This window comes from Balearica regulorum, chromosome 1 (genome assembly GCF_011004875.1).
Source record: "Balearica regulorum gibbericeps isolate bBalReg1 chromosome 1, bBalReg1.pri, whole genome shotgun sequence".
Classification (NCBI taxonomy): domain Eukaryota; kingdom Metazoa; phylum Chordata; class Aves; order Gruiformes; family Gruidae; genus Balearica; species Balearica regulorum.
In genome coordinates this window covers 84,215,593-84,227,641 of record NC_046184.1, presented here as the reverse complement: position 1 = coordinate 84,227,641, position 12,049 = coordinate 84,215,593, and the positions used below count along the sequence as shown (strand labels likewise).

At 47.0% G+C, this 12,049-nt stretch overlaps 1 long non-coding RNA gene across 1 annotated transcript; it reads right to left on the bottom strand.

Annotated features, from left to right (window-relative positions):
• Nucleotides 1-2,261: 2,261 nt before the first annotated feature.
• LOC142603157 (uncharacterized) lies at nt 2,262-3,607 on the bottom strand. The gene is made up of 2 exons (XR_012837037.1): nt 3,211-3,607; nt 2,262-2,679 (listed from the first exon to the last, which is right to left on the bottom strand). It is a non-coding gene; the product is annotated as an uncharacterized LOC142603157 (long non-coding RNA).
• Nucleotides 3,608-12,049: the final 8,442 nt, after the last annotated feature.

The following is a 12,049-nucleotide window of genomic DNA, read 5'->3' as shown; positions in this document are numbered from 1 at the left end:
CCTCCCCCGGCTCCCCCCAGCCGCGGCCGCCCCCGCCTCCCCGGGTTAAGGAGGCGCCGTTCTCCGGGAGCTGCGGCTGTTCAGCGGGGGCCGCGCCCGCTCTACCCGGTGGAGGGAGAGCCCGGTTCCGCCCAGGAAGCCTGGCTGCCCGTCGGGACCAGCCAGGGCTGCGGCCTACTCCAGCACACCTGCCCCTGCCCCGGGGGCTCGATTCACCCCAGAGAGGGCCGGTGGCCCGGGGGGTGTCCTCGCCTGTCAGGGCCGCTGCCAGCAGCAGCCTCTTGCCGCCCCCCAGCTGGCGGCAGCAGCTGTTGAGCCACCCCTGCAACAGCCGCTCACCCAGCCGGTGGTCATCTCTTCCAGCCCGAGGGCACTCCCCATCCCACCCGCGGGACACTGCGGCCAAATGGCCACCTGGGACCGGGCCTGGCAACCCCACCGTGGGTCCGGCTTGATGCTGTTGGTGACCTGCTCCACTCCCTGCCAGCTGTGTAATGGTTGCGGTCAGCTCCAGTCCAGGACACGCAGCCTTCTGTCACCCCCCCAAAAAATCAACTCTCCATCCCTGGTAACCTTCCCTTATGCCTTATATTTGTAGTATTGCAGTAACCTATTGCAGTAACATCCCCAAATCTTAAGAGGTGTTTCTAATCATGACCCCGTTAAAAGTCTCATCGCTATCTCTCCGACATGTTAACAACCAGCCAAAACCGTATAGAGAACCCCATGAATTACATACAGTGTTGTCCCGCTTTCACCCAGTTGGTGGAAAACTGGGAGTCTCCTGTAGGTGTGTTGCAAGGCTGGTCTTGGGGATGCAAAGGCAACCATCCATTCTTTTACAACACTAAAGGGGACTGTGCAGTGAAGTAAATAGCTCCAATACTCCAAAATGTGTGTGTGAGAAGGAACAGCCACAGCCTGGGATCCCCCTGCATCTGAGGCCAATGCCATAGGCAGGCCACTTCTACATGGAAATCTGAAATGCACGATGGTGAAACAGCCTCCCTCAGGGTTCCTACCCCAGTTATCTGAAAGGGTCCCTGTATTTGGTAATCTCTTCTTTCTGTGAGTAGTTTCACATTTGCATCCCTCCAAACAGTAACAGTGCTGTAAGCCTTGGAGGATAGGACACAGGGAGAAAATGGCACTTTCTGAGTAAATTTCTTTTTTTCTTTTTTCTTTCTTCTGGAAACTGTAATATGCTTATGACTTGCTGCTTTTGCAGGGCTTAGCTGATCGTTGCACCTGCAATGACTCCTTCAACAGGTCAAAAGCTGTGCCAAGGTCCGGTGCCTTCATTTTCAGGGAGTCAGAAGAATGAACACTTAACCTGAATCCTCTCAGGACACTATGTCCTCTTCTCCCGCACCAACCCTTTCTTCTGCTCCTATGCCAGCATCTCTGGACATAGCTCTTCTCCCTGTGCTATTATTTGTTCTTCTCTCTGATAAAGAGGGTTTCCTGCCCCTTTTGCCATATTATTATCTCATTACAGATCCCATTACAGCATTCCTAATCATTACCAAGGGCCAACAACCACCTCTTTCCGTCCCACCTCCACAGGCCATGGCAGAGCTCTGTCCTTTTCTGTCCTTTCCCCCAGCCTCACTCCAGTCCTGGGTACACATCTTAGCTCTAGTTCCCTTGGCCTCCTGCCTCTCCTTGGACTTCTCTTTGGCCTGGGTGGTCTTTGGGTCTCCCTGCTATTCCCACACCAAGTTCTCCAGTTCCCCTCTAGCTAGGATTTGTGTCCCTATTGTGCACAGGCTCCTCTCAACTCATACTGAGAGACAAGACGGAAGCATCATTGTGCTGAGAGGCACTGATGGGTGGTATCTGCGAGTTGTTTGATCTATAGCCAACTGCAGAGGTGTTAGAAAACTGCGGTTGGACTTGACACGTGCCAGGCATCCAGCGTGTGTTCCCCATTTATTTTTTCCTTTTGGTTTTCAGGATCCTCTCTCCTAAATCAATGTCTGAAATAGTCTCTGTTTTCTAGACACAAAGATACAATGTAACTAACTTATTCCACTACTTGAATAGATATAAAAGTGCCATCCAACACCAAAAAAAAAAGCCTTGGCAGACCAAAGAATTGGTGTTGCAGAAATACACAGAAGCAAATGGATCGTGATGCAGTTATCATATTTAGCATTCAGAGAACAAAAAGACCTATCTCAAAGCCTTTGCAAGCTAAGTAGAAAACAGGGGCTAGCAGATGGAGACATGGAAAAAACAGTAAACTAGTCACCACTTACTTTTACATTACATTCAATGTATTTTATCTTTCTCTGATTTTTTCAAGATGCCAATGGCTTTGTGCATGACTGAACTGTTAGTATTTGTCTAGGGAAAGCTATAAATTTTGACAGATGGGTAGCGGGCAGTTGGGGATTCTGGTATCCAGGAAAGTGTAGGAAGTGGCTTTGTTTTCTGGCAGTTAGGACACTGAAACTTACGGTGTTCAGGAAGGAATTCTCTTCCACATCCTGGCTGAAGGACTGTTACTTTCATTTGCAGCTAGTAGTAAACATGTACCTCAGTGATCCAGTGTAACATACAGGTATCCTAACATGGTTTTCTTCCCGGGTAGGATTTGGTGGTTGGGTTTTGGTTGTTTTGTTTGGGTTTTTTCCAAAACCTCTTCTCAACCCGGAAAATCTTTCTTTTCTATATCTATGTGTTAACATATACATAAAAAAATTACTTTAGTTACTTTTCACAGTAGCCCCATGTAATGATGTGTCTTACATGATCTAGAGCTTAAAACTGGTGTTTTAAAACTAGGTACTTTAAATACGTGTTTAGGATCTTGACTACAAGAAACAGTATGTACCCTACATCTCTACCAGCGCCAAATGGAACTGCCAGGAGTTTCAAAGGTTGGACAAGTGTCAAGGGATGGTGGGATGCTGGCCCAGCCTCGGACACCTGCAAAGGCAGACACCTCAGCTGCCAGCGGGACAACTCCCCATCTCCACAGCTGGACACCTCATGTCACGGCATCTTCTCTCCCGGTACACAAAGCCAGGAGCAGCCTCGTCCTCCACCCGGCCCCCTCACCCTGACAGCACAGCGGGTTCCTTCTCCCCCAGCCGCCCCCGCCCTGCAATGGAAGCCCGCCGGGCCAGCGAAGCCGCCGGGTACCCCCGCACGCCGCCCTCACACCACGCAGCTCCCGCCTGACGCGATGTCGGCCGCCGTTACCGCGCGTCTCCGCGCAGCGAGGTTTCCCCCGCCGGGGACAGCCCCCTGTCACCCCGGGGCAAAGGCCGCACGCCCCGCTCCCGCCGGCGGTACGGGGCGCGGCACAGGCGGCTCCCCCCCTCCTACCGCGGCCGGACAGGCAGCGCGGGCAGGGCAGCGGGGTGCCGGGCCACCTTAAGAGCGTGAGGAGCCCCCGCACGCAGCGCTCGGGCGGCTCCTCCCCGCCCCGTGTCGCATCCAGCCTGGGAACGTGTGGCGGGCAGCGGACCCGCTGCGGGGACGCGCCGCCGGGGCTGCCCCGGCCCGGGGGCGGCGGGGGCGGCGGGAGCGGCTCCCTCGGGCGGAGACGCGCGGGCGGCGACCCCGCAGCGGGCGGCAGCAGAACAGCCGGGGCAGGGGCGCCTGGCGCGGCCCTCCCTTACACCACCACCCCCCCCCCCCCCGGTTCCGCTAGCGCCTTCATTCCACGGCGCCCATTGGGGGGAGGCGGGGGCAGGGTTAGCCCACAGTCCACTGCCTGGTTGGCTCCTCCATCCATCCATCCAAGGGCGACGGCGACGGAGGAGAATGTGCCCTTCCGATTGGCCGTGGCCCGAGAGAAGGTGGGCCAGACGGGAAGGGAGAAGTAGCTCCCATTGGTCACTCCCCGCGTGTCAGTCAAATGAGTCACAAAGGGCCGCGCAGCCGGCTGGAGCAGAGCGCGGGCAGTGGGCCCCGGCAGCGGGGCTGTTTGTCACCCTGCGCACGGGTCACTTCCTGTCCGGGGCCGACGGCTTCCGGTTAGCTGCACGGCCTGAGGCGGGTCCCGTTGTCCTTCGGCCGGCGGCTGGCGCATGCGCAGCGGGGGTGGCGGTGCCTGGCCGTGCTCCTGCCGCCGTGCACGTCATGTCACGTCACGTCACGTCAGGTTGCAGACGGTAGCCGCGCGGGCGGCGGGGGCCTGTGGTGGCCGTGGGCGGTCCTGGGAAGGCAGCGCTCCGCCCCGGCCCCGGGGCTCCCGCGGGGGGGCTGCAGCTCTGTCGCTGTGCCGTGACGCCGGGGATGGATACGGCGGGGCCTTCTCCTCCGCAGCCTGGGGCATGCGGGGGAGCTTCCCCCATCCCTTCCCCGCGTGGGGAGCCGCGCCTGCAAAATGGCAGGAAGGGGTCCATGTTGCCTGTCGCAGCAGCGCCCGCGCCGGGTCTGTTAGGTTTGCAGGTGGAGCGGGGCAGTTCCCAGCTGCCAGGCCTTCAGACGCACGCTGGGCTCCTGGCGCTTCGTGATCGATTCAAACGTAGCCCGCGGTGCTTGGGTGGGTAACGGTGATGATACGTGGCGGAGCACAGTATCTCTCATGCTCTTGGAGTTGTGTTCATGCCACTGTAGCTGGGAGTAGAAGCCATCATTTAATTTAGTTGCTTACGCAGCAGGTATGACACGCTTCACCCTGTGAAGTGTGTACTTTTCCCACTTAAACTCCGGTCAGGCTCTCAGCAATGGAGTATGTTTTATCTGTTACAACATGTCTGCTAAAGGAGTGTGTGTGTGCTAGTGTAACCCTGCCGGGTTACGTTAAAAAAATCAAATCAGCCCTGCTCCAGAGGTTTTAGTCCCTGGAAAAGATAATCTGTCTCTCGCCACCCACAAAAGTTTCTACATGGACTATGCTGTCTCTACCGTGGGCCCACTCCCTGCTTTTAAGTGGGACCCGCAACTATATGAACCTCTCCCTGAAACCCTCAGAAGCCTAAGACGGGGATGTTGGCTGAGCTTTCAATACAGAAAGTCTTTTTCAAAAGAAGGAAAGTCCCAGCCTTCATTTCTTAGTGACTGGTGGTTTGCTCTTTGTTTCCTCCAAGCCTGACTCTGTGCAGGCTCCACACGATCGCACGTGGTTGTGATAGTCAATTTTCAGACTACAGCTGCACTTTAATGTGCTGTGCAAGTAGTTCTGTGAATTGCAGAACTAACAAAGCCTGGTTCCTTATCAGTTTTAGTCTGGTAATTGGATTCTTTGACATCTGATAAGGCACAAGTTCTGACTGAAGCTTTTCTCCTAATTGGTGCATTTGTAATGTCTCTTTTCGTTCTGGTTCTCTTATGCCTTTTAAATCTTTAGTTTGTACCATGATCTTTCCCTCTGCAAAGATAAAAATAAAGTCTTTCTCCTGTATTTGGTCTCTTACTTTCATGAACTCTGCAAGAGTTCTTGATTTTTTTAGATTTCTGCAAGGAACTTTCATTCCTCTCATAGCTTTATAGCAAAGGTTTAAACCTAGATCACCTGCTTTTCCCTCGATCTTTCAGGCAGGCATAGTGGCTGTAGGTAGGTACCAGAGCAGAGCAGGGCTCATTCACAAGGATCATGAGCAGAAGGAGACTACTCCTGTGTCTGCCCAAGGTCAAATGCCCTATTTGAAAGAGAGACGAGCCAGCAGATCTCAGGTAAATGTTCTTATTACCCAGCTTTGGGTAATCAGAGGCGGTTGTGCTATTAAGCCTTTTTTTCTTTAAGCTCTTCCTCTTTATGTGAATGATTAAATATTCATGGAGAGAAAAATAAATGGATTATAAACCCCAGTCCACAGGATATTCAGTCAGTATATGTGAGATACCAGGGAGATAGAAAATGACAAATACTTTCTGCAAAGTACTTAATTGTGTGTTCAGACTGTGATACTTCCAACAGATAGCAATGCAGGGAGGCAAGAGTCGGGATCCAAATCTCCTGCAAAATGGGGAGAATGTTTTAACTGTGATGTGCTTGGTCTGCCCCAACCCTTCCTACAGGTTCCCTGTGGCCCAGACATGCTCTGAATGGGCCTCTAGGAGCGACATCTTCTAGACAGATTGGTGGGGGAAAACCACACGTAGGAGTCTTGTTCTGGAGCCTCTGCTCAAGCTGAAAAGCTCGGAGGGTATAGTCAGAGCTGAGAGAGTCAGCAAGTGCTTGTATGAGAATAAGTGGTGCTTAAAAGCAGACTCCTGCACAGTTTCAGTGCTTGTAAAGCTAAAGAGCAGGAGACCCTGGGGACAAGGTTCCTGGCCATCATGGTCTGGCAGGGTGTCGAGGTCTTCTGAAGCACTTTCAGTGGCCTAGGGTCTGCTGTGCTGTATTCTAGCAGACCTGGGTGAGACAAAGGAGCTTTCTCAGGAAGCGGAGGGGGTGTCAGTGAATGAAGTGAAGTACATTTTCAATTCATGCTGGTTTTCCTTCAGTGTAAAACATGTAAAACATTTTCCATGAGAAATATTTTCATGATAATTGCACTTTCCTGACTCAGAAGGTTTACTTAGTGTTACTATGTTGAAAATTATGAAGTACTTACAAGTGAGACATTTCAGTAGTTAGACAGACAAACTGATAATGAATATTGGATTCTAGGGCCCAAAAGCTCACAGAGGTACTGTTACACGTTATGTTACTATAGCCTTGGTGAATACATTGCGAAGTGCAGCAAAGTTAGTAAGTGATTCTCCACTAAAAAGCTGTACATGAAAAGGTACCTTCTTACTCAGCAGTTAAGATGCTTAGGTGCGTTCTGACTAATCTGGCTTGACAGACTGAAATAATTTTTACTGTTTTTCTTGCTTGTTAGAATTAAAATTGCTCAGAGAGAGTAAGCTGGATACTGCTCTTTCCTGTATTGAATTGACAAAGTTGTATTCAGATAGTTATAGTGAGCAAACCAAAAGATCGATTAGTAGCCATCCTTAAAGGAAAACCCTGTTTTGTGCATCAAAGTTTGGGTCTTCGTATTAGGCAATGGTGCCAGGGAAGGCAAGCTGTGGCCACATCCCAGGACTGGCAGCTGGGGAACCTCAGTTTGCCTGTAAGTGTGGACAGAAGTTGCTGTGAAACAATAAGTGTAGAACCACCTCAAGTCACTTTTCAAAGAGCCACCACTCTTCACAGACACTGAAGCATAGTAAGTCAGATTAACAGCCTGTCTGCCACTTCAAAAGCAGATGGTGTGAAAATGCAGACAAGATATAAAGTTTGATTGCAATAGCTCAAGCTAATGAGCAGTTCATGCCATTGCGTTCTGACTGAGAAGCAGACATCAGAGTTAATAGTAAAAGATTAAAATCCTTAGAAGTGCTGCAGATATCTATGATATCAGCAATAATAATAGTCTCGGATGACAGGCATCCCTGTGGATCAAAAGGAAAATAGGATACCCATGTGACTTAAGTTATAATTTCTGAGAAACTGGGAGTCATGCAAGAAGTTCTTCAAAATTTACAGCAGGGAGAAGCTTGAATTTGCAGTGTGTAATAATTAGGAGGGAAGCTAGAACAGGGAGTTGCAGAGCAAACAATGAAATGAATGAAAAGTATAAACGAGAGTCTTCCATGGTGTGAGAACCAGGAAGCCTGTGAAAGACTTAGAGGATGTGTTGGATCAAGGGAGGTTAAAAAGAACAATCAAGAGAAACTTTTGCTTTTTCATATCACCTCCAGTTTTGAGGATGTAGGAGACTTACTTACATTTTTGTCCTGCATCCATTCTGTTTCTTACAATGAAGCAGCTTTTGGAGATTGAGATCGGAGAAGGAGAAATGGTGGACCAAACTAATCATTTTAAAACATAATATGGCATACCTCCAAGAATTCCAGAGGACTTCAGGTGAGAAGTAGTTGGGCACCTTGAGTTCTTGAGTAAGGAAAATTTGTGGTCTCTCACAGAAAGCTGCCATGGTACCATAACATAAGAGGAGGCAATACAGACTCTACCCACAATTTGAAAAAAAGGTGATAAGGATGAAGCAGGAAAGTAGAATAGTGAAACTTTTATCTGTTTCTTGAAAGCTGGTTGGCATGGTAATTAAAAATATGTCAAAACACCTGGAAGACTGTGATAACCAAGATGAATTCTTTAAGCAAAGAGCATCTTATAAATCTCCTTCTCAGTTTTCTGGATGTGTCAATAAAGAACTTGATAAAAGAGAAACATTTAATCTGATATATTTAGATTTTTAAAAGGCCTTTGAGTCTGCTCCACAAAGACAGAATCTTCATAGGGAAAAGGGATTACTAATGTAGGTCACTTTGGGGCCTTATCTTGTTTCATATTTGAATTCATGGCCTTGGCATAAATAAAAAGAGCATTTGGATGAAATTTGCTGATGGCATGAGGACAGAATGATCAGGATGTTATAAATGAATACTGAAAGACCTCTGAGATTTGGATGAGTTTCAGGTATGCAAAATTTAGTGCCACGAATGTAGGGACTAATAACTTTTTTTTTTTTTTCCTGCTCTGGGAACTCACCAATTGGCAATGAGAGAGAAGGAGGAAAAGCATCTTTAAGTATTAGCTGGTCACACACCATGAACTGCTAAAAGGTAAATGCGATCCAGGAAAGTATTGAGAATTTTCTATTTAAAAAAATCTCATATAAAATATTGTGAATAATTCCAATCGGTCATTCTCAATAAAGATTAATTCAAACTGAAACAGGTATTAGAATGGCTTCTAGGATTTCCCAGAGAATGAAGATCCTAGATCCTATCACCAGAGTTTTGGCTTAAAAACCTTGCCTAGTAAAATGGATAATGGGAAGGGATCTGATAGCTGGCCAGAAACACACCTGACAGTAAGCAACTGGTAGAGAACTGGTAGAGCTTTTAATTGGAAGGATGTCAGTAGTTGAAGAATAAATAGGTACAGAGTGGCCAAAGTTAGGCTGAAAAGTAGGAAAAAAAGTTCCAGAATTAAGTAGGGACTTTCCAAAATTGCCTTCCTTAATTGTGCAGAGAAAAAGTGTTAAAAAATTTTAAGCATTACAGTATAAGATGAGACAATTTGTCTTTGAACCAGAACTGTCCCATAAGCAGCAGGCACAGGGTGGAACTGAACAGTTAATTTCCATCATGGCAAAAGACTAAAAGCAAAATGTCTTTAGGATTTCTCTGGTGCCCTGTGTTGTGTTTGTTTATTGTTCATCTGGAAAGAGGAGGGAAAAGTGAACAGCGAAGCATCGACCTCTTCAGAAGACAAAGTAATTCAGAGTAGCTGTATTAGGACTCTGGAAGATTTCAGTCAGACCTAAACTGGGAAGGTGACTGGGCAGCGCAACAGTAATTGAAATTCCATGTCACTGGTGCAATGGCAAGGGAAAAAAAACATTTAGGCTGATTGTAGCCCTTCTGGGGTTTAAATTAACTCTATAATAATCACAGGCATGAGATTTCAGTGCCAATGTGTATGATCTGAATGCTCTGGGGAGGACACAGAAGTCTGCCCTTAAAGAGAAGATTTCAGGAAATGGTGACATGAGCGATTAAGGCATGTGAAAACTCTGAGAGAAATAATTGAAAAACTGAGGTCGCTACTTTGGAAAGGAGGGATATAAAAGTGGACAGATAGTTTATAAAATAATTACTAGAGTAGGAAAAGTAGACTTCAGAGCTTCTGTTCTTCCTGTATCATAATATGAGAACAAAGGGACCATTCATTGAAACCAGTAGTGAAAATGGGGAAACACTTTTCCATGTCATGAGATTACACTGGTGAATTCATTGCTGAAGGAAGTGGTTGAGCCAAATATTTCACTAGATTTCAGAAAGAACTGGACAATTATGTAGCTCTTCTGAGTGTCTAGCACTGTCATCAATGACAGTACCTTTGGGACAGGGGTATTTGATAGGCTTATGTCGTCATGAGCTGTTGACAGGTTGTGAGGGGGAACATTCTGGCTGAGGACGCTGAATTATCTGGTAGGTGACTGATGCCCAGGAGAGACTGTAGTGAAGGATGTCCCAAAGGTGTGTGAGACACACTGAAACATAACTGAATTTAAAATAAAGATAAAGAGTTCAAGAAGGGGGCTGAATAACATTTTTCCTTTCACAGACGGACATCTGCTGTCCTACTCTTCCACTCAGCCTGAGGTGGTAGAGTGGAAACAGGAAAAGGAAACAGCCATTTAACTTGAACTTAATGTAGTTTCTTCTCTGAACTATTAAAGCTTTCTGATCAGTTGAAAGCACAACATACTCCTTCAAGTGGTGTTACCATTGGCCAGACATGGTCATAATTACTTGCATGATTTTTTGACGCTATTGCTAATTATGTTCTGAAGTTGTTGGTTTATAGGAATAGTCAGCATCAGATGCCCTTCTGTCCAAGTAACGAGGAGCTTGGATAACTGTGTTACTGTGCATAATCAGAAGATTTTTGTCGCAAACATTTGAGGAGACACAGGATGAATAGAAGGAGGGGAAAAAATTATTTACAAATGCTTGTGAAAAAATATTTACAAAGGCTTACGTACGGTTTTCAAAGGATTTTTAATGGCTGCTTTCCCAAAAATTCTGCCTTCTGCTTAAGGAGTCTGTGTCAGGGAGAGAGATCATTTGATAAATTGATAGTAAACATTAGCAGAGATGCTAAACACCGGTAGGTTTGGTTCAGTCTGTGAGCTTTGAAACCTTAACGTGAATCATCCTTAGTCCTTCTTAAGAATTGGTATGAGCCAGCAGTTCTGCTTTGGGTTGCTTAAAATGGCATTGCTGCAGTTATGACACGCACTTGGTGATGATGCAAAATATTCAGAGCTAAGTTAGCCTGCAGCTTCTGGAAGAATTACTGTCAGCAAGATGAGTAACCATATGCTAAAAATGACCAGTTCTGGCATGGAAGATTTACCATTTGTTTCCTATTGGATTTAGAACTTCTGTGCTTCCCCAGCTCTAGCTTTGTAGTGATTTTTGCTACGTGCAAGCCAGTAGCTCAGGGATGAAATGAGAGGGGTACTTGTATTTCCCAGTACTCCTCTTCAGTTCTTGATAGGCAGCACAAGATTTAAGGAAGCTCTCCTTTCCAGCTCAGAAAGAACATGGAGATCTGTAGATAAAACTCTGGGAACACGTGAACCCTATGTTAAGTGTTCAGGGTAACCTGGCTTTGTTTCAAAGCAACATTGGCTTTGGCTGTCATAGGGACTCTTTGTGTCTGGGATCAAATCAATGGAAGTTGTGTGGTAAAGCACGACTCTGTGGTAAAGCAGTGCACTTGACCTATTAACCAGTGTTTTCAGTAACTTGGATCCTGAAAACCAGCAACAAGCTCTAATTTTCTAAAGGCAATGCAGCTGGAAAAAATATAAACTTGGCTCTGTCATCATAGTGAATCAATCATTTCATGTAGAGACATGCTAGCGAAAGAAGACTTTGGACCTAAACTGCATTAGTCCCTTACCCCAATGATTTTGGTACCATGCAGAGAGTCTAAAGTAATTGGGAAGTATAAGAAGTGAACAAAGTGTTCAATGCCCACTCAGAGATAAAGGCTGACTCTGTGGTAGCAAATTAAACAGAACTTTTCCCTGGCTCTGAGGCCAATGGACATGGAGTGGCCATACTGTTAAACTCTCTAACCCTCCATAACAGGCTGGGTCCATGCAGACCTCCTTCTGGACTGTTCCTTGCTATGTGCTGACTCCTAAACCATGAACAGAACTGTTTGGAAGATTGCTAGTTGGCTGCTAACAAAACTTTAAACATAAATATCAATGCTGGGCAACACCCCCAGCCACCGTTTCATTTACTAGTGCGGTTGTGTAACCAAATAATCTTTGTCACAAAATAGTTTGGAGTGAATGAAGATCCACTCCTGGCCTAAGTTGTAAAAAAAATATTCTTAATAAAATCCTATGTCTATGAAGTTTCTGGAAACTCCTGTGTCTTTCAGACCCATTTGACCTATTGCCATCATACTGTGGAGGGGGAAGTTTCTTCGTTTCGGAACAGAGCAGTGGACTGACGGGTCAGTGGGGTGTCTCTTGGACTGCCTAGGTTTGTGAGGTCTGTGGAATCAGGGGTTTAACTCAGAATGGCTGAGGACCATTGTCTG